At 38.1% G+C, this 23371-nt stretch overlaps 2 pseudogenes; both read left to right on the forward strand.

Annotated features, from left to right (window-relative positions):
• The first annotated feature begins 18676 nt into the window (after window positions 1–18676).
• LOC119528642 lies at window positions 18677–19226 on the forward strand (annotated as a pseudogene).
• A 2517-nt stretch (window positions 19227–21743) lies between these two features.
• LOC119528644 lies at window positions 21744–23144 on the forward strand (annotated as a pseudogene).
• Window positions 23145–23371: the final 227 nt, after the last annotated feature.

The following is a 23371-nucleotide window of genomic DNA, read 5'->3' on the forward strand; positions in this document are numbered from 1 at the left end:
ATAAGGAAGTCCCAAAAGATTATGCAGTTTGCTAATGGTCATACAGAAAAACTTACTAAAGCAACACTGCAATTCAAGGTAACCAACTCCCAGTCTATTGTTCTAATTATTAGAGTTCTCTCCTGTTTTGTATTTGAAGCCTTAGGGTCTCAAAACATCCAATGTATCACTGAAGTCCAGGGAATGTTCCCAAAGGGCAACTGTGGTTAATTGAACATCTTGTAACTTGCAGGATTCTGTTATTAGTCTCATTAATTAGTTTAATGCATTTCTCACAAAACAAATTCTCAAAACACATGAAAAATTAAGCATTCCCCTCTTGTTTTATAATCTCACAAATTAAGATGTTAGAAACAAATCATAATTGAAATTAATGTATCACATTTTTGTTTATAACTCAATAAAAGTAAAGCCCTGATTGTACTTGGTTAGGGTAGCTGTAAAGAGGGTGGAGGTGCCAAGACCATCTATAACACTCCTTGTGTGGTGCAGAGAGCATTCTAAATTAAGTAGCACAAAAACAGACAAAACCCTTAAAACTACTAAGCAATAGTGTCTAAGACACTTTTTCCCTCATCTTTATGCTGCAGCACTTGCTATTCCCTAAACTTAGACCACATTTCCTCTCTCATTTCTCCTTCTTCAGCATTTTAACTCCCCAAAGACCCAGAGACCCAACTTAGGTATTGCCTCTTTCTGGAATGCTTCACTGGCCTCTCCACATTCTACCTTATCCCTCCAGGCTATCATCCAGCCCTCCTCTGTGATCCTGTGGCCCTCTTGGCTTCTGTATCAACTACTTATCTTCCTGTATTTAATTAGTCTCTCTTGTGCATTAGTCTGATTGCCAAGAAAACTGGAAAAATGTTTCCATTTTGTAACAAAGGAGGACCTTCGGGGGGGGGGGAAGCAGTAATTATTTCTCATTTTTTATGATCTAGCTTGATCTTAGAAGAGTATAGGAAAATTGTCCAAAACTGGGAAATGTGGCTGTTCTGATTTCAGCTCCCACATGTAAAGAACTTGGAAGTCATCATTCCCATCCTTACAACAAGAAGAAAGCTGAACTGAAAAGCAATGACTTTTCTTGCACCATCAGAGAACTGAGGTCACAGGGTAAACTGCTACCTCCAAATCTGGAGAGATAGGTGAATCTGAGAGTTACAGCTGAGATATGCTTATCTGGAGTAGAAGCTGCTAGAGTCATAAACCAATAAGAACACTTAAATGGTAACTTTGAGGAATTGCTGGGGGCTGAGTGTAAACTGACATAACAGTGATAAACTGCTGGCAAACACAGTCATAGGGGACCCCACACTTTTGTGTGTTTTGCTCCAGGAACCCTACCAGATCCTCATGATGAAGAGGCAAGATCCCCTTGTGGCTTTGACAGGGAAAAGGGAAAAGTAGCATTATGGGGCATTCTCCATAACAAAGGCATACTTTCCAGGCAAAAAGAACTCATTGGAGCTTTGTCCCACCAGGGAGATTGGCAATCTCTTGATTCCAGCCTCTTCTAGTCTTCCTGACTCACATAAGAGAGAAAAATAAGACTAAAAACATTTGTTAAGGTCACAGCCCTGGGACACAAGCCCACCAAAAGGCTAACATTTAATCATGGGATTACAGAATGATTACCCCCCCCCAATACCTTAGCAGCATAACCAGAGAAGTCACTATAATAAGAGCATATTATAGCTAAGAGAGCTGCAAGATGCAGACTCTATATAATTAGGAGCTCTCAGGGAAGCCTGAAGACAACCGAGGCGAGAAAAACAAGGACGCATGGATTCAATTTTCTAAAACTTGGTTTAGAATTTTTGCATCTATGTTCATGAGGTATACTAGTTTATAATTTTCTTTTCTTGTAATGTCTTTGCTCTGTTTTGGTATCCAGTTATGATGACCTTGTAAAATGAGTTTGGAAGTATTCTTTCCTCTTCCGTTTTGTAGATGAGTTTGTATAGAATTGTTATTTATTTCTTCTTAAATGTTTTGTAGAATTCACCCAGAAGGTGAATAAAGAAAATAGACAAAGAAAAATAAAGAAATAAAAATTGCTCCAAATCTGCTACCCAGATATAATCACTATGTGTGCATGCCTTTGTAATACTGTGAGATTGCATGCCAAACTATATTAAAAATATTGCAAATAATCTAAATGTTTAACAAAAGAGAAATTTTTTAATAAATGTGTTTCATCTATAATGGATGTTGTTATTTAAAATGTTGTTCAAAGAATTTTTAATTATACCTGAATTCAGTTAGGCAGGTGAGTGAGGTTTTTTTTAATAAAACCCTGAAAATATAATCTAGGAAAATGGCATTTTAAAGGTAAAACAATGTTCTGCCTTTCCAGTATTGTGACCTGAATTGGAATTAAATTTGCTTTTTAAAAAATGTTCAATATGACCTTTAGTTACACAAATGTAAAGAAATTATCCACTGAATATTCTGGAGAAAAGTGTGGTACTATGACATCACTGAATTCAGGTGTTTTTTTACTTAGTAGCAAGATTTACATTGTTTGTGTTTATGGTTAAACCACAGCTATCCCTAACTCTTGGTGGTGTTTATATGAAGAGGGAAAGAAAAGAGGAACTGCCTTGTCTCTGTACATTCAGCAGCTCATTGTGCAAAATTGCTACCTGCTCTTGTAAGGATGTGTGGGAAAAGTTACTTATAGTGATGTAGGGTAAGAGCCAGAGTTCTAGAGAAAGGCCATGTAGTAATAATTTATAACACAAGAAAAAACAGAAAACAAAAACAAAACTAGACTCTAGATGTCCTTTATGCAATGTTAATTAAGACTGAATTACCCCAGAGCGACTATTACATTCTAATATAACATATTATAATATATTACTATGTTCTAATATAACAAATAATAGAATTTTCCTATTGTAATTTTCACACACCTTGTAGGTGGGAGTAGAGTTCCCCCTAAAGGAAATAGATGCTTCGGTCATACTGAGAAAAGTCTGCTTAGGATAGAAAATGAGTATCAGGAACTGAGCTTAGATTGAAACAGTGCCTGAACTCAGAGATAGGGAGATGTTTGAAGCTGGAAGCTCTCAAATGGAGACAAGCAGTAGATTAGTCAGGAAAGGAGCCTTCTGTAGGACCTGAGGAGGGGCTGGGTATACAAGCTGGAAGAGTAGCCAACCAGCAGCCAGTTTTAAGTCAGTCCCTGTGTTGAACTTTCCTTTTATTTATGCCCTGATATTCAGCAAATGTTGCTCCAAATGGCAGCCTGGGAAAGACCTGGGAGTGACAACAATAGGAAGAGTAGTGGCTGCCTCACAGAGGCTTGAAATGAAGGAGCCACAGCAGAACCAGCAGAAGAAAGTTGTGCGGGAAAGAGGAGCAATTGATGACCGAGACAGTGACAAGCCAGGCTCAGGTAGCTGGAGGGCACAGTGAGGAACCTGTTACCAAAAGCATGTGGGAAAGCACAGGGGATTCCTTAGAGTGTTGGAGGATTGAAGAGGAAGAATAGAGCGTGAGATCAATTTAAGGAGAGAAGAGGAAAGAGAATTCAGTAGGAAAAACGTAGTTGTGTGCAAATCCTGGTGCGTGATACTAACTGAATGACCTGGGGCAAGGGGTTTGGTCTCTCTGTCTCTTCATTTCCCCATCTGTGAAATGGGTATAGAGGTAATACTTATTTAAACAGTTGTTCTGAGAAGGACATGAGTTAATACATTTAAAGCTCCTAGAACAGTCTGGGATAAATGAAAGATTATTGACAGAATGGTGAGAGCTTGACATAGCATTTATTATGGAAATACATTAATGATGTATTTAACAAAAAGTGTCACAAAATAATGTGTATAGTTTCATCACATTTTGTCAATATATGTAGATATTCAAAAGAAATTGTGGAAAAATATATGTTAATATTGCTGGATCTGGAGATTGCTGGTCCTTTTAATTTCTCCCTTTTCACATGTATTCTATTATTTTTTCTATAATAAGAAATAAATGAAAATATATTTAAATATATAATAAAAGAGCAGTATTAAAATGGTGAAAAGTTGATTGATAGAGAGCAGGTTCTACAATATGCCCTAAGAAATAAATTTAAAATTCAAAATGCCGTAAGAATTCACAGGGGAAGAATCTAATGTGGATTGTGTTAAACAGAATAAAATGGCCACCTATACTGGGTATTGCCAGGCCAAGACCCTTTTCCGAAAAGGCTTTTCCAGAAAACAAAAACAGTTGAACTGCAGGGGTTTTTCTGAGAAAATAGAGCATACCCTACAGCATTGCTGATGAGCAATACTTGCTGATAAAACTAGTTTTGGTCCTGTAGAGAGAGCTTATCAAAATGGAAAAGTCTACCATACTAATTGATGTATACCTGTTCCCCACTCTGCAAGACCCCCACTATGGAAAACTGAAACTTAATGTCAGCCAAGCAGAACATTTCCTCACTTGCTTCCACATTTACCCTATATGATCCTCCCCTTACTATCCCCTGGGTGGAACTCCCTGCTACTTTCTGACAGGATGCTGGCCAATTCATGGATCTCTTAATAAAGCTGTGAGATTCTAAACTGCATGAAAAGTTTTTCTTCTATCAACTGTTAAGTGTGATGTTTAAAACATAATGCTTGCTGTTCTTCAACTTTCCTTTTTAAGTCAATTCTACCCAGTCAGCAGTGATTCTATGCTAGATCCACTCTCAGCAAATAAGGAGGGGATGGTCAGGCCTGTGGAGGCACGGAAGGTTCCCTGGCTTGGCAAGTTAGTCAGTGAGGCCACTCCCTAAGCATTGGATGCCTGAAGTCAGGCACCAGGCTGGGAGAAGGCCAAAGCATTGTGTGCCTGAAGGCAGGCACTGAGGCGGTGTGCACCTGACGGCAGGCAGTTAAGTTAGAGAATGAAGCTGGGCTCCTTCCGTGCCCCTGCTTTCCCACCTGGTTCAGAAGAGATCATTCCCTGAGATTACTATTGTCCTCAAGCTTGCACCTGAAGATTGAAAACATGCTAGTCTTGTGATTTTAGAACAAACATTGCCTGGGGAAATGGGAAAAACAATTACGTAGCCCAAAGAATGCTTATGCTATATAATCCTGTGCTAAAAAGTCAATAAAGAACTTCTTGCAGGAACAGAGTGACAGAGTTGGCTCCCTTCTTTCACACAGGCCTTTAAGAACAGTCATTTATTGGCACAAGAGCAGCTACACATTAACCTCCCCTTGAAACACTGGGTGATGCTAGCCACCTGGTATCAGACAAAAAAGAATTCTAGGTTCTCCATGTACATTAATTCACTAATCTTTCAAAAACTCCTATGAAAAAGATATTACTTTTAGCCACATCTTACAGTGGGATGCAGAGAGATTAAACAACTTGCTCCAAATCCCACAGCTAGGAAGGAATCAAACCAGGACCCAAACCAAATGCCCAGACCTATAGCCAGAGACCACAGCTGCTCTCGGACTAGCTTTCCTTATTCCCAAGGTTTTTTCAGGCACTGACCCAGCTGACTTCAGAGTTCTCTATTAGCTTACAATGTTGAAGCTAAATGAGAATGAGGAAATACCATAACATTGGAACAAAGAACAGGACCCTATGCAAAAACACCTAAAACAGTACATAGTAAATTTGGGAACTACCCATTATAGCAGACTTTTTTTTTCCCCTTGTCATTTAAAGAATGTGGGCTTCATTCATTCACTTATACATTTATTCCACAAGCATTTCTAGAGTTATATTAAGTTGCATTATACTATAATAGAGTTACGTTACATTGCAGGGACTGTGTGGTAGGCACCGTGTGGTAGGCACAGATAGTGGTTGCCACAGTTCACTCAGAGGCACTTTATTTTTTTTGTTTCAAGCTCCTCAGACCATCTGCCACTGAGTTTCTGCATTAACAGAAAGAAAAATGTACCTGCCCATGGGCTTGTGCACCCTCCTAAATATACATTCCCCTAAGCCACCAGTTTCTCTCATGTTTCCTAACTGAGCACAGATTTTGCATTCTCCCTCATTAACACCCAATTAAAAATTTATATCTACCTCCAGGAATCGTGATAAAAGCAAATGAATGTACAAATAAAGGTGAATGCAATGGAAAGGCAAGATATCCAGCAGGTATCTGTGTTCTTGAGAGCCCATTTATCCCCATGGTTTAATAAAAATTTAAAGAAAGATATGTAAAAAGGACCTTCCTTGTAAATGGTGGAGGAGCCTGATTTTATAAATTTAGGTCAATTTGTTTTGGTGGGGACAGTGTCTTTCTCCTTCCTCAAGTGCAGGGAGCACTGAGCCTGAGCATGGCAGGCCCCCTTTATTAGAAAAGGCCTGTTTTGTAATGGAGTCGTTATCTTGCCCAGGACTAAGAGAAAGTGTTCCTTCTCTCTGGTATTAAAGTGCCTGCTTCTTGACTCAGTTATTAAAATGAGTGCGCAAATAGCTCCTTCTTCTAATTTTCCTTATCAGCCTCCACAGAGCCCATTTCAGGCTGTCTGTGAAGTGTTAGAATGCAATTGTATGCTTGAATAAAAAGGAGAAACTGAATTAGAGCCTCTTAAGACCATTATGAAGTCTTCTTCAGTGACATTGTTTGCCTCACCATTACTAAGCAATGAGCTAAGCGTTCTTCCTGTGCATGTAATAGTAATACCCCACATTTAACTAGCACTTTACTCTTTGCAAAGCACTTTTGCCCCCACTGTCTCTTTTGAACCAACATAGCTGAGGCCGCAACTGGGAGGGTGTTACTATCATCAGTGTAGAAATATGGAAACTAAACTGTGGTTAAGTTATAGCTTTAAAATTCAAAGCCAGGACTTGAAAGCACATGAGCCAGGGTGAGCCAGAAAGAAGACTGAATGGAGCTTGTCCCACCTCTGGCCGACATCCTTCCGGCCTCGTGGACACAACTGCTGATCCTCCTGCCTTCTCCTGTAGCAACTTCCAAATGCTAACTTAAATGGTTATTCTTTGAGGAAACAGAAATATGGCAAGTCAGAAGAGTTCACATTAGCCGTCATAAACAGGAAATTGTATTCATTATTAATCTGTAAATTAATGAGGAGCATAGGTAATCTATAAGGAATTTAAGTTTTTGAACTGCCCTTTTAACTATGTGTACTCATGCAAGTATTGTCATAATCTGTTTAGATATTTTGCCCACATGGGAAGAAAAGTCCACATTTTATAGAACTTTCCAATGGTGGCACAACGGACTTTCTGAATGATCTTTGCAAATGACGGTAGGAAGCATATATGCAGGTTTGCTTCTCTTTTGGAAATAAACATGATTCTGGAACTATTTGTATAATCCAATTTTCTGACAAGCTAAATATTATGAGGGCCTTTTTTATTATTTTATGTAATTCGCTAAAGCTGCTCGTTTATAATGTAAACAAGCTCCACTTTACTAACTTCACCGGCTAGTTTGTATCTTGATAATATAAGGCTATAAATGTACCATATATGACTTTTAGATATTTCAGGTTTTTCAACACATCAGGTACAGCATTTGTTGAGCCCCTAATTCAAAAACAAAAATATAAACCCTTGTGCTGTTTGCTCACAACCCTAGATGGAAAAGAAACTAACTAGAAAAATGCTCTAATTCTCCATTTGATGGTTTGCAAATCCCCAGAGATTTCTAAAAAATATTTGTGTCATTACCATAGATGTTGGTACCAAAAATGGCATCTTATCTTAGCCTGGGGCCTCTGGAAAGTAGAGCTTTGGCAAGGACCAAGATGCTAATGCCTTGGTTAGGTGGTGAAAAGCCAAGGCAGAAAGGGGAGGGAAAGGGGGAAGGGAAGCAAGGAAAGTTGCATGGCTGTGGAGCCACCACTTCACGCTGAGCCAACAATCTGCTCAGTAGGCATGTTTATTCTACAAGAGGACTTCCCTGGAAAGCTTATAAAAAGGATCTTCTCTTCAGAGTAGTCCCTGGAAGAGAAACAGTTGGGTGAATGTATGTATCTGGCTCCTGTTTCATTGTTTTTCTGTTTTTGTTGTTGTTGTTGTTTTTATTATTATGTTTTTTTTTATTTTGTCAGGGTTCACCCCATGGGGAACTAGGTTCTGCAAATCAGTGCCTCCAGGTCACAGGCGAAGCCAGTTACCACTCCCAGTGATGGTATTATACAAGTCCAAGCATGGAGGAAATACCTGGCAAGGGGAGGCAAGAAAGAGAGAGGGAGGGAGGGAGGGAGCAAAGGAAGGAAAGAAGGAGGGAGAGAAGGAAGGAAGGAGGGTTGGAAAGAAGGAAGGCAGAAGGAAAGGAGGGAGGGAGGAAAGGAAGGAAGGAAAAGACAAAGAAAGAAAGAGTTCATGTAGGGACTTTGAGAGAGCACACGATGTTTGGTTCCAATTCGACATCACTTTTCATTTCTGTATTTAGTCTAAACACTTAAAATAATGAAATGATTTTTCTCCCAGATCATGCTGAGTGGAGATTACAGGTGAAGTTGTTTTTTTTTTTAATATGATCTTGAAGAATCACATTCCTTTCCTTCAGAACACTTTACAAGTTTAGTGATTATTATTTGATTAATAGCCATAGCTTCCACTGAATAGGAAAGTTTTTTATAACAAGGATCCTGTCTGAATTTTCTCTCCATTGTATCTCCAATAGCTGGCACTTAGTAGGATCTCAGCAAATACTTGTTGAGTAAGTAAATGAATGAGCAAGACAAGTGTGCTCCAGATTTAATCACTGAGCCAAACATCAGCTAGCTTCTCAGGTGGTGCTCATTTTATACAGATTCAAAATAACTTCATCCTTTGTCAAATTTTTTGAATAGTCTATTCTCAGTGGGGTATAAACATTAAATGGTTTTACTTTTTCCTCCTTGTCTGTTCTTTAACTGCTCCTCTCCCTCCCTCTTCTACCTCCTAGGTTGTTTGGACAGGGAGAGGCAGCAAGTCTTTTCACTTATGGATGCTGCTGTGTTCTCTCTGAGACCTGGATGCTCTCTGGATGGATGTCCTCTGGGTGGCTCTCTTGTGGAGTGCCGGTTATATATGTGAAGGGGGTGGGGAGTCCCATCCCACTTTGGAGCTCCTTAATGTGGGAGATCTGCTCCAGCTCAGCTTCACCCAACACCCGCCTAGCTACCACTACCAGTAGCCCATCCTTCAGGCTCTTGTCCCTGGGGTCTCCTCAACCTGACAACCAGTCCTCTTGGCAGATGGGGGGAAAGTTTGAGCAAGATGGCTGAAGCCAAGCTACCTTCAAAGTATCTGTTGTCAAAGTGGATTTTAAGTTATGGTAATGTGAAGAGCTCTCTGATTCCACAAAAAGAAAAAAGGAAAAATAAGTATAAACCCTTGTAAAATTGTCAAAAACAACCATTTCAGAGTTAGACATTCTCATTCCAAGCTGTAGATCTTTCCTAATACTCTCCATCTGAGTTTTTGACCTTCGTCCTTTGCATTGAAGTCACTACCAGGTGATTAGATGACTGCAGCCAATCTACTTCCTTTTGTGGCATTGTTAAGTGTTGATGATATGGTGGTTTGGCCAATACAGATGACACGTGTGCAGTTTACCAGGTCCTTCAAAGTCTTACCAGTAAGGAAGAGGAAATAATGATAATTTGGGACACTATTGTAAATCAGTGAGGGAGATATTTTAGATGAAAAAGGAATGATTCTTTCAGTTCTTAAGTCTATCATTTAAGTTGCTGCCTCCTCTCCCACCTAAAAGCATTGAAAACTTACAGTTGTACTTACTGTTAAAGAGAATTACAATAATTTTTATAAGATTTTTGAGATAAAGATCTCCCAGTGTGCCATAAAACCAGAGATTGAAATTCCCTGCATGGAAAGATTTGTCAGTTGTGGAAAGCTCATGAACAAAGGTACTTGCAAAACAAAATCAAATCCCCAAATCCTCCCTTCAGAGTCTTGGTCTTAATTCTTAAATTATTCAGATCCACTTTCACTAGAACCACTTGTGACAACTGAGCTATAATTGCTAAAGGTACTATAAATTAGGTGGTATCTTATGTCTTTTTCTTTCACAAAGTTGAACTCTTACCATTAGTCGGAAATTGAGTTAAGTAGATTGAAGGGCTTAGGGTGCCACCTGCTGGTATAATGTGTATGCAGGCAAGTTTTCTTGATTATAACTGATACTCTCTCTAATCAGATTTCTACAACCAAAAGCACAAAAAAACGTAATTGTCTGAACAAAGGTAATTACTACACATACAGATATGTATATTGTTTTCTCGAGGTAACAGAAAAACTTCTAAGAAGTTAGCAAAGCCAACTTGGCTTTGCCAATTTCTAGCCATGGGACCACGTACAAGTTTTTAACATCACTGAGTCTCAGTTTCCTAGCCTGTAAAATTTGGATTATGAAAAGAAAATGGTTCTGGATCAAATAAGATACTATACCATGCTAGAGAAGGAGGAAAATTGCTTAGTTTTGAGGAGTGAAGTCAGAATGAGGAATTCTTAAATTGATCTCAAGTCCTGCAAAATAGGGTTTGCATTCTGTGGAAAAATTAGGGAGGAAAGTGTTGGTGAGAAATAAAAGAAATTGTACAAGGAATGTAGCATGGCAAGAGAAAGAAGTAAAACCTAGGAGGGTGCTAATGGACTTGGAAAAAATGAAAAGGGAAGAGACTAAAGATCATAATGGGGTGAAAAAGAAGCCTGAAGCATTACAGATGATGATGTCACGGGTGTGGCATGTGAGTAAATGGCTAAAGGGGATGGAGGCAAGTGTGACAGGGGTAGAGGTACTATGAGGTGGGGATGTTGGTGAAGTTGTTCAATAGACATCAAGTGGTTGATGGCAACAGAGAGAAAAGACTATCAGCAAGAGCCAAAGTCCTTAATAAATACGAGGGAGAGACAGATAAGTAGGAAAATGATGGCAAAAGGCAGAACAGAGGATGATATAGGTACATCAGTCCAAAGCAGGTGGAATTTTTGCTTGAGGATGGCAGTTTCCTCAATCATTGAGTCATTAATCAGTCTCTCTCTCTCTCTCTCTTTCTCTCTCTCTCTGTCTCTCTTACTGTTTCTTTGTCTTTCTGTCTCTCTCTCTCTCTCTATATATATACACACAAACATATATACACATATATGTACATGTATATGTAGTGTCCCAAAAGTTTGAGTGCAGTAGTGCAGTAGTGCAGTTTTAAGCTTTAATCGCCCCAAAAGCATACATGCTACAACACATCATTTGATGGTTTAACTATTTGAATTTTATTTACTCTTAATTAGTTTTGTGGTTTTTAGACACCAATTTCTAATTCCAATTTTTGTTTCAATGTTTGCCATCTTCAGTTAGAAGGACTGAATAATTTTATTCAGCCAAGATTAAACGACACCATTCAACCTAAGACTCACAACCAGTCCCAATAACAGTGGGGGGTGACTTTGATTATACTTCATAGAAATAATCACTTGATATAAGAAGGTTGAGTCTCCTTTCCTTCTCAATATACCAACTTCACACAGACACACAAACGTGCTTACATCTGGAGACAAATTTAAAAGCCTTTAATTTTGGAAGGCTTCCAAGTTTGTTCCTGGAGGTGCACAAAACAGCTGGCCAACTAGTAAAATGTAGCAATGTTACAGGTTCAAAAAAATAAGGTCATACTTCTGGAAGAGTTTTGTTAAATGGCTCAAGTAATAGCTTAGATTACTCAGTTTTTAACTCTATCCTTTCTTTGTCCTTTCCCTCTTAAAAAAAAGCTGCTACATTAGTAATAATATATGTTAATAAAAGTACAGTCAATTTAATTTTATAGAGTATATTTGATAATTTTGTCAATGTATTATTTATTATATATTATACTAGGTATGAAATATTTTCTTGTAAAAGTATAAATCTGAGGCTATGCCATTTTTATTATATCATTATTATATTACTGATTGCCATGTGAAAACTAAAATTTGTTCGGGGGTGGTATAATATAGTAGTTAAAAGTAAGGGCTCAGACTCTGGAAGTCAGTCTGGCAGTTCTTTAGAAAACTAGATATAGAGTTACCATTCGATCCAGCGATTGCACTTCTCGGTATATACCCGAAGATCGGAAAGCAGTGACACGAACAGATATCTGCACGCCAATGTTCATAGCAGCATTATTCACAATTGCCAAGAGATGGAAACAACCCAAATGTCCTTCAACAGATGAGTGGATAAATAAAATGTGGTATATATACACAATGGAATACTACGCGGCAGTAAGAAGGAACGATCTCGTGAAACATATGACAACATGGATGAACCTTGAAGACATAATGCTGAGCGAAATAAGCCAGGCACAAAAAAGAGAAATATTATATGCTACCACTAATGTGAACTTTGAAAAATGTAGAACAAATGGTTTATAATGTAGAATGTAGGGGAACTAGCAATAGAGAGCAATTAAGGAAGGGGGAACAATAATCCAAGAAGAACAGATAAGCTATCTAACGTTCTGGGGATGTCCAGGAATGACTATGGTCTGTTAATTTCTGATGGATATAGTAGGAACAAGTTCACAGAAATGTTGCTATATTAGGTAACTTTCTTGGGGTAAAGTAGGAACATGTTGGAAGTTAAGCAGTTATCTTAGGTTAGTTGTCTTTTTCTTACTCCCTTGTTATGGTCTCTTTGAAATGTTCTTTTATTGTATGTTTGTTTTCTTTTTAACTTTTTTTTCATACAGTTGATTTAAAAAAGAAGGGAAAGTTAAAAAAAAAAAAAGAAAAACAAGGAAAAAAAGATGTAGTGCCCCCTTGAGGAGCCTGTGGAGAATGCAGGGGTATTGGCCTACCCCACCTCAATGGTTGCTAACATGACCACAGACATAGGGGACTGGTGGTTTGATGGGTTGAGCCCTCTACCACAGGTTTTACCCTTGGGAAGACGGTTGCTGCAAAGGAGAGGCTAGGCCTCCCTATGGTTGTGCCTAAGAGCCTCCTCCCGAATGCCTCTTTGTTACTCAGATGTGGCCCTCTCTCTCTGGCTAAGCCAACTTGAAAGGTGACATCACTGCCCTCCCCCCTACATGGGATCAGACACCCAGGGGAGTGAATCTCCCTGGCAATGTGGAATATGACTCCCGGTGAGGAATGTAGACCTGGCATCGTGGGATGGAGAACATCTTCTTGACCAAAAGGGGGATGTGAAAGGAAATGAAATAAGCTTCAGTAGCAGAGAGATTCCAAAAGGAGCCGAGAGGTCACTCTGGTGGGCACTCTTACGCACACTTTAGACAACCCTTTTTAAGTTCTAAAGAATTGGGGTAGCTGGTGGTGGATACCTGAAACTATCAAACTACAACCCAGAACCCATGAATCTCAAAGACAGTTGTATAAAAATGTAGCTTATGAGGGGTGACAATGGGATTGGGAAAGCCATAAGGACCACACTCCACTTTGTCTAGTTTATGGATGGATGAGTAGAAAAATAGGGGAAGGAAACAAACAGACAAAGGTACCCAGTATTCTTTTTTACTTCAATTGCTCTTTTTCACTCTAATTATTATTCTTGTTATTTTTGTGTGTGTGCTAATGAAGGTGTCAGGGATTGATTTCGGTGATGAATGTACCACTATGTAATGGTACTGTGAACAATTGAATGTACGATTTGTTTTGTATGACTGCGTGGTATGTGAATATATCTCAATAAAATGAAGATAAAAAAAAAAAAGCAAGGGCTCAGGAATCAGATTGCATGGGTTCAAAATCTGATTCTTCTACTTATTAGCTGTGTAGTTAACTTCTTTGTACCTTGATTTCTTCTACAACAAAATGAGATGGAAATAGTGCTCACTTCATAGGATTATAGGAAGGATTTAAGGAAATAACATATGAAAGCCATAGCAAATGCCTCAGAAAAGTTGGTTATTAATTTATTAGCTCAAACTCCTTTCCATCATCCCTCTCCTCTTCTTTTCCTCCTCTACCACACATTAGCCTGTCCTGACTCAGCAATAATTTGGAGTGGGAACTTAGAGCTAACAGTTTTAATTTTGCTAAAGCTAACAAAATGCCATATACCAGACATGGACTGACTTTTAAATTTACAATTCTAAGGCTGTGAACATGTCCCAGTTAAGGTCAACAGGATGATACCTTCTCCGAAGACATGCTGCTGGCAATCTGGACTCCTCTGTCTTATGGCTAGGCACATGGTAATGTCTGCTGGTCATTCTCTCTTGGGTTTCTTTGCTTCAGCTTCTGGATTCTCTATCTGTGGCTTTTTCTCTTTTTCCCATGTGTCCTCTCTCAGCTCCTCCAGGGTTTTTTTCTCTTATTTCTCTTAATCTCATCTCTTCCCTTCTGTGTATGTTGTATCCTCTCATAAACGACTCCAGTAAGCAGATTAAGGCCCACCTTGAATGAGTGGGGTCACATCTCAATTGAAATAACCTAATCAAAAGGTCCCACCTATAATAGGTCTGCACCCACAGGAATGGATTAAAAGAACATGGCCTTTTCTGGGGTACATAACAGCTTCCAAACTACCACACTAACTTTCCTCTGGATCTTATTTTCCAAATTCAATATACAAAATAGTGCCCCTTTTCCCTAATCTCTTCTCCTGATATAAGAATATGGGACCAGAATGTAACACAATTAACTTCATTTGCATTCCAGTGAGATCTTAGCAAATTTGAGTTCTGTGTCTACCAACTGTTACAGACATGAAATGTTAAATTTTAGTCCTTAAACCAAAAGAAATGTGGGTTTATTCTTAGCAAACCCAATTCTCATTTATTGGTGTTCCCTTGATACAGATGAAATGGAGATTATTAAAAGGTTAAAATACTTTTGGAAACCATAGCTATTATGCCTAGCTTTAACTAATTAACCCTTCCATTGGATTAATGACAGGGTTAATTAGTCCTAATGGTATATATCATTTATTTTTGGAGGAAAAAAATGCAATGGAGATTAGATTCATTCTTTTGCCATCTTGTGTTTCCATTCTCACACTGCAATTCTCTATAAAAGATGAATGCATTGTTCGTCAATGTAATTTTAGTATATTTTGTCATGGTGTTTAAAGCTGCCACTTGAAACTATCAGATGATTGCATTTTGTCCCTTTTTACAAAATGCCAGTTATTCAAATGTTCAGTCTTGATATCCTTCTAAAAGGGAAATTGTTTTACTATACATTTGATGATACATGAGACAAGATGCTGTAAAAAATAGACGAATTTTCAAAGGAAGGCTGAATCTTGCACAGTTTTGTGGGTTACTGACATACAAACTACAGTTTATTAGAACAATGAATGGTATCCTTGGATATCCTTGGAAGATTCAATCAACACAATTTAGATAACTTAACATGAAGACAAAGTTTGTTGTGGTGATTATTTTTGTTAACTTCAATCCACATGCCCAGATGGCCATTTCTTTCTCTTCCCTCACTTCATCCAAACTCTAGCAAGGAGAGTCTAAAAGTTACCCTCATCTGAAGAGCCTTCTCCTTTGGCTAGATGGACTCATCCTCAGTGCATCAGTACCAAGTTCAAGAAAAACTTTAAATTGTCTAATTCCTGCTCCACTTTTATTTCCACCATAGGCTTAAAACATAATCTTAATTTAATAGTACATATACAATAAAAATTCTCCTATGTTTTCATGGTTCCACCTAAAAGTATAACTGTCATTGGACTGCAGACACATCCATCCTTAAATAATGCTCTGCAATATTATTTATGAATTCATCAAAAAAGACTTCTTATTCTGTGTCAGTTAACTATTGCCACAAATGGTTAGCTGGGTCTTCTGTATCAGTTAGCTATATAACAAACCATCCCAAAACAGTGAGTTAAAACAATAATTCTGCAGATCAACAATTTGGGCTGGGCTGGGCCGAGCTAGATGATTCTTCTAGTTTTCACTGGGTTCACATAGGTATCTCTGGTCCTTTGCTGGATTGCCTGGAAGTTGACTGGTCTAGGATGTCCTCAGCAGGGAAATCTTGTCTCTGCTATCCTTGATCTTCATCCTCCAGCACACTAGCCCAGGCTTGTTCTCATGGGAGCAAAACAAGTTTCCATGATCTCTCAAGGCCTAACTAAACTCAGAACTGGCCTGAGAAGTGTGCAAGGCCCCTTGAGCACACTGTCACTTGGCTATATTCCATGGGCCAAAGTGAGTCACAATGCCAGCAAAGTCACATTGAAACGGGCATAGATACAGAGAGGAGTGGAGTATTGTGACCGTTTTTGCAAACTGCCTATTTTCTACCCAACATGTACACTTATATCCACCATATTTGAAATTTATTCCCATTCAGTTCAAGACAGTGATCTAATACAGCAGACTTTCAGTGTTATGAAAAAGCTAGTACTATTTACATGGAAGCATTTAATTCATGCTACATATTTTCTGCATACCAATCCTGTTTAGATCTTGACCACATTGCATGTTAACTCCATGGCTGTGACTGAGAATTGCTAATTAACTTTAATGCCACAGAAAAACAATGCAATCCCATGGAAAATGTAGTGGATTAGGAATCAGATAAAATATAGTTGCATTTTTGTTCCACCAATGACTCCTTAAGATGATATGGGCAAGATTAAACTTAAGGACCATAAATTCTACCCAATCAAAATGAAAGAGACTAATGAAGAGGGGAAAAGTAGGGGTATCAGTTGTGATGGAGAGGAGGAAGGCAAATAATTTTCCTGAAATATCTTCATAGGAAGGTAGCATGAAAGACTAGAAACAGCACTGGCTTGAAAAATAGAAAACCTGGGCTCTGGTTCCAGCTCTATCACTTATATGTTGGTGACCTGGGGAAACATTGTAATATCTGTAGCCTGGATTTCCTCATTTCCATAAATTAAGGCAATGCACTAAGTAATCTCAAAAATCCCTTTCAGCTCTAAAAAAAAAAAAAAAAGCATGCTGGCTGTGAAGTGTTCTGAGTTCACTATCACCATATAATTTACTATGAATAATTCCCATCTTTCTCACTCTCCTCTTCTTCCCAACCATCTGGGAAAAAAAAAAAAAAAATCTGAAAATATGTGATTAGAATGGCTTCAATCCAGTTAGGCTAAGAGTACTTGCAATGTAAATGGGAAAATTCAATATGCTAACATTTGTAGTGAGTGAAACTTGTTTGACAGTCAGATTACATGACAGACAAGACAAGACAAGCCTGCCAGGAGCATCCTGGATGAGTGACTGGGGGGAAGGAGGCGGCGAGGAATGACAGGGACACAGAGGAAATAAAGGTTTTTTCCAGGAAACAGATGATCCAACTGAGAGTAAAAATGAAGCTGTTTTGAAAAAAAAAAAGGTAGGTAAAGAGTTCTAGATAAACTGCATGAACAGCTACAGGGATTAGAAATTAGAGAAGAGTTGAAAGGTAAAGATCAGAATAAGATAGAGGATAGCTGAAGATTGCTAAGTGGGTTCTTGCACCCAGAAAAGAGGAGATTCAAGGAAATTTCTGGGAATGGAGCTCAATTCAGTTCAACTCAAGAAATTCAATAAATGTGTATTGAGACCCCATTTATGCCAAACACTATTCTCACAGTAAAAGAATTAAAAAAAAAAAAAAAATACAACCTTATCTTCATTTAATAAGGAAAGGCAGGCAATAAACAAAACAAATTATTTATGAGTTAGAACATGACAAGTGCCATGGGGTTAAGTAAAGCAGGAGAGAGGACCATGGGTGGAAAAGGGAAATTGAAATTTTTTAAAAACACGGTCAGAGAAGGCTTCAAAGAAGAAGGTGGCATATGATCAAAGACTAGAAGGAGGTGCGGGAATTGGACATGTGGACATTTGGGAAAGACGTTCAAAGCAGAGCATAACTAGTATATTCTGGGACCACAAAGAGGTTAGCGTAGCTGTAATGGAGTAAGCAGCAGGGGAAAAAAAAAATGAAAAGAAAGGAGAGGGCTGGAGTTGGGGCACATTGGAAGACTTTATAGGCCACTGTAAGGTCTTGGGATTTTGAGCAGAGGAGAGACCTGGCTTGATTGCCATGGGGCTTTCGGCTCTGTCTGACCTGGTTAGGTTTGTAAATTTATTATTTGTATATATAGAAGACAAATATAAGACAGATCCCAAATCTCCAAATCAGTTTTTTTCTTCAATAAATATTTATTGAGTGACCAAACATATGCCTAACTAAACATATGCCTAAATCCGACAGTGAGGCTAGCACAGACCTGCCACAGAAACTTAAGATTTATGGGGAAAAAGAAATGAGTTACAACTCAGGTGTACAGAAATATAATATTATTTATCTATTTGTAAATAAACCTAATTTGCTCATTGGCCCCCATTTCCACTCAACAGCAGAAAAAAACAACTAGATTACTCATTCACAGTAACACAGTAACTTACTTACTTTGCATTTAAAACAAAACAAAAACCTTTTCCAATTTAGCTGTTTCTTTGGCCTTCCCAGTTGTTAGGGTTTTTTCCTCTCAGAACGTAGGGGAAAGTTGATGTAACAAGAACCCCACATCGACCTGCTGAGGCCGCCCACGCATGCGGTCTTCCTTATGAGTCTTTCTGCTTTCACCCTTTTACAGCTGAAGAGTCTGAGTGCTGGCTGTTCCCTCAGTTTATTAAGATCAGTGAAACCGGGATTTGGCTGGAGCTGCAGGCGCTGGGGGCGAAAGACCTGCAGAGCCGGAACCCGGAGCAGCTCGGAGGCGGTGAATAACAGCTCTCAAAGTCTGCAATAAAAAATGCCCTCCAATAAAACTACATCGCAAAATTGGAAAAGAAGCGGAATGGAAAGACTAAAAGAATTGAAGAGGCAGAGCCTGAAGAATTTGTGGTGGAAAAAGTACCGGATCGACGTGTAGTGAATGGAAGGTGGAGTATTTCCTGAAGTGGAAGAGATTTACAGATGCTGACAACACGTGGGAGCCTGAAGAAAATGTGGATTGCCCAAAGTTAACTGAAGCACTTCTTAATTCTCATAAAGCTGGTAAAGAAAAAGATGGTTTAAAAAGAAAATCTTTATATGACAGTGAATCTGATGACAGCAAATCAAAGAAGAAAAGAGATGCTGCTGACAAACCAAGAGACTTTGCTAGAGGTCTTGATCCTGAATGCATAATTGATGTCACAGACAGCAGTGGAGAATTAATGTTTCTCATGAAATGGAAAGATTCAGATGAGGCATACTTGGTGCTGGCAGAAGAGGCAAACATGAAGTATCCTCAAACTGTAATTGTTTTTTCTGAAGAGAGACTAACTTGGCATTCTTGTCCAGAACATGAAGCTCAATAATTGCTTGCATTGCTTGGTGCATTGTTTAATATCTATCTATCTATATATACATATACACACACATATATATATAATCTGCATCTTTTTTTTCATATATTAGTGTGAAGAATAATTATATTCTAATGAAAATCAAGTTCGATATGTTTATTTTGAAGTAGTATTGAGGGATTGGTTAGGGTTTGGGGGTATTGGTTTTTGTTTTTTATTTTGTTTTGTTTTGTTTCCATCAATATCGCTGGTTACTTTGAATAAATCAAAGCTTTCTGTAGTTGCTTCATCTATCAGAAAAGAACATTTGATACCAGTGTATTATTTTCTTTGCATTAAAGAACAGCTTTTCTAAATGTGGGAAAAGATTTCCAGAGTCATTACTGAATCAGAACTTGTATTCAATCCATATATGCCTAAGGACCATTCTGACCATTCTGGGTTTTTTTGTTTATTTGTTTGTGTGTTTGTATATAAATACATATGTGATTTTTATGTTTTATTTTATTATTTTTTTACATTCATCAAAAACAAAACCATTCAAAATAAAAATGGCATTTCGCAATGATAGATCAGTCCATGGTGCTTCTGAGAGCTCATCATTCTGAGCAAATCAAGAAATCATTTCAAGTTAAACTGAAAATTTTCCTGAAGCCATAAACTTTCTAATTAGTAATTAATTGGACAATTTAAGTATAATACAAATAATTTAAATAATATAACTTAAAGCAGCCAGACCAAAATCCATATCTATATCTATAGTCATATAAATGCAATATATTTGAAAAATTCTGGGAGGAAAATCTGCCACAACCAACAATCTGCCCACCCAGATGAGAAAACAAGGTAAATTCCATTGTGTTTTCATTAGTCAAACAAAGTTTAGTTAAATGGGCATTTAAAGTTTCCTTCTAGAGAGTCATTCCTTTATGGAAAGTTGAAATCCATGGACTGTATTGACTAAAAAGATCATGATTCATGGAAACCTAATCAGATGGTTAGAGATGTTGCAGTTTAGAACCTGTTGGCATGAATGGGTAAACAGACTTTTATAATCTAAACTATTGATATGAAAGTTTTTTACCCCTAAAGCATTCCTTACACGAAGGTTCAGTCTTTCCAGTATGTGGGTTACTGGTTCAGCAGAAGCCAGGAAAACAATAACTTTGTAGTAATCAGAATGTTATCCAACATTGTTTACTTTATTGTAAATACTGGTGAATGGTGGTCAATAAATAGTTTTATATTCCTTAAAAAAGAAAAAAAAAGATTAGTGTTACCCCACCACACCACAACCACCACTGATGACTTGGCTTTACCTTGGTCCTTGATGATGGTGGTGGTTCTCTGTGACTTAGCCACATCCCCCAGCTGGCCCCCAGGTTTGGATTATCCACCATAGGTGTGTTAGTCCCAAACCATCAGGCACATTCCACATACACCAGGGATATGCAAACACAGGTGAATCTTCATGCTACTCATAGGCTGCAAGGAACCAAGTAAGGTAAACTCCTATAACCACTTCATGTTAGTGGGAAGCACTCTGTAAGACATTCTCCTCCCAGCCTCTCTGAGGGAAAGCCAGGAACAAGCAGACGCTGCTCTGAGATTCCCCAAACAAATCTCTCTTACTTGGCTCTATTTTCTCTATTTCTCACAAACCCTGAGTTGGGGGCAAGGAGCAGGCACTACACCTACCTAAGTTCTGCTATGTTCCTATCTCTCCCCCTCCCAGTCTCCTATCCCGGCTGAGAAAGGGCATTATCTTCCTCTGTGTGACAAACACCCTGAGAAGCCTGCATCCTCTCTACTCAATAAAGTTGTCTCAGGACCCCTTTATACTCTTAAAATTTGAGGACCCCACAGAGCTTTTATTGTGTGGGTTATATGTATTAATATTTAATGCATTAGAAATTTAAGTTGAGATAATTTTAAAACATTTATTTATAAATTAATTTTGAAATAACAAAGTCATGTTAACATACATAACATTTTATGGGAAGAAAATTAAATTTTTCAAAACAAAAATATTTAGTGAAAAGAGTGACATTGTTTTATGTTTATGCAAATCTCTTTAATGACCTTAAAAGAAAACAGCTGGATCCATCTTTACTTCTGCATTCAATGCGTTGCAACATGTTGTTTTGGTTGAAGTATATGAAGAAAATCTGGGCATACAGATACATAGTTGGAAAACGGAGGAGTATTTTAATAGTCATTTCAGATACTTGTCTATATTCTTCTCTGATACTGTGCCAAAACCTGATATATGGTAAATTGTTAAAAGTTGGTTGCAATCAAATTTAGATAATGTGTTTGTTCTCATGTTCCTTGACTTTAGTGACCATTGTTTTTTACTTCTTTATCTTATATGTTGCTTTTCTTTTTTGGATGGTTTGTTTCATATGTGTTAACAATTAAACCAACTAATTCTCTACTGTTAAAAAAATAAAAATAAAAATAAAAGTTGGTTGCAAGATTGAAAAGGAACAGAGTAAATTGGAGTAAACCATTCCAGAGAAGTTTAGAATGAAGTTTCTTCTATTGATTCTGGTCCTGCAAGTTACTGCTTCTGGATCAGTTCCCCTGGCCAGAGATACAAACGCAGAAGAAAATGATGTGGTGTTTGCCCAAAGATACTTGTGAGCCTTTTATGACTTCCACATGAAAAACGTTCCAGTGACAAAAGAAGCCAATGGGAACCTCATGGAGAATAAAATCCAGGAAATGCAGCAGTTCTTGGGGTTAAAAGTGACTGGGAAACTGGACACATCTACTCTGGCAGTGATGCATGTGCCCCAATGTGGCATGCCAGACGTTTATAATTTCAAGACCATGAGAGGGGGGCCAGTATGGAAGAAACATTTTATCACCTACAGAATCAACAACTACACTCCTGACCTGGTGCATGCAGATGTTGACTATGCCATCCAGAAGGATTTTTAAGTATGGAGTGATGTCACCCCCCTGAAATTCAGGAAGATTAGTGTAGGTGAAGCTGACATTATGATCTTTTCACACAGAGAGCATGAAGACTTCTACCCTTTTGATGGAAAAAATGGAATTTTAGCCCATGCTTTTGGACCTGGAGCTGGTATTGGAGGAGATGCTCATTTTGATGAGGATGAAATCTGGGCTAAAAGCTCTAAAGGCATAAACTTACTTCTTATTGCGGTTCATGAGATTGGCCATTCCTTGGATCTTGACCATTCCAATGATCCAAAGGCCATAATGTTTCCCACCTACAGATATGTTGACCCCCACACATTTAGACTCTCTTCTGATGACATACGTGGCATTCAGTTCCTCTATGGAGGCCCAGAACAGCACCAACCCAAGCCAGATCCCGACCAGAGAGACATCTGTGACCCCAATTTAAGATTCGATGCTGTCACTACAGTTGGAAATAAAATCTTTTTCTTTAAAGACAGGTTCTTCTGGTGGAAGCATGTTGAGAAATCTAAGATCAGTGTTAGTTCAATTTCTAACTTATGGCCAACTTTGCCATCTGGTATTCAAGCTGCCTATGAAATTGGAGCTAGAAATCAAGTTTTTCTTTTTAAAGATGACAAATACTGGTTAATCAGCAATTTAAGAATACATCCAAATTATCCCAAGAGCATATATTCTTTGAGTTTCCCTGCTTCCGTGAAGAAAATTGATGCAGCCATTTTTCACCCAGTTTTATACAAGACCTACTTCTTTGTAGATAACTGGTATTGGAGGTATGATGAGAAGAGACAACTCATGGACCCTGATTATCCCAAATTGATTACCAAAAGCTTTCCAGGAATTGGATCTAAAATCTATGCAGCTTTCTACTCCAAGGGACACTAGTATTTCTTCCAGGGATCTCACCAACTTGAATATAACACCTTATCCAACCATGTCAGCAGAAGGTTGAAAAGCAATAGTGGATTGGGTTGTTAGGACTGTAATGATGTTTGTCAATTCAACTTTTAATAAGTATTTTTTGCATAAGTTTTTCAATTTTGAAAACTCTTAGGTTATGGTGACTTGTCAGATTTTACTAGCACTGCTGTTAGGTTTGCAGATAGAAACATTTTAAAGGCCAAGAGTTTACCTTTTGGAGAATGCTTGTAAGTTGGACTGAGAAATTATAACCAAAATTACATTTAAAATTAAAATTTTAAATT

This window comes from Choloepus didactylus, chromosome 3 (genome assembly GCF_015220235.1).
Source record: "Choloepus didactylus isolate mChoDid1 chromosome 3, mChoDid1.pri, whole genome shotgun sequence".
Lineage (NCBI taxonomy): Eukaryota > Metazoa > Chordata > Mammalia > Pilosa > Megalonychidae > Choloepus > Choloepus didactylus.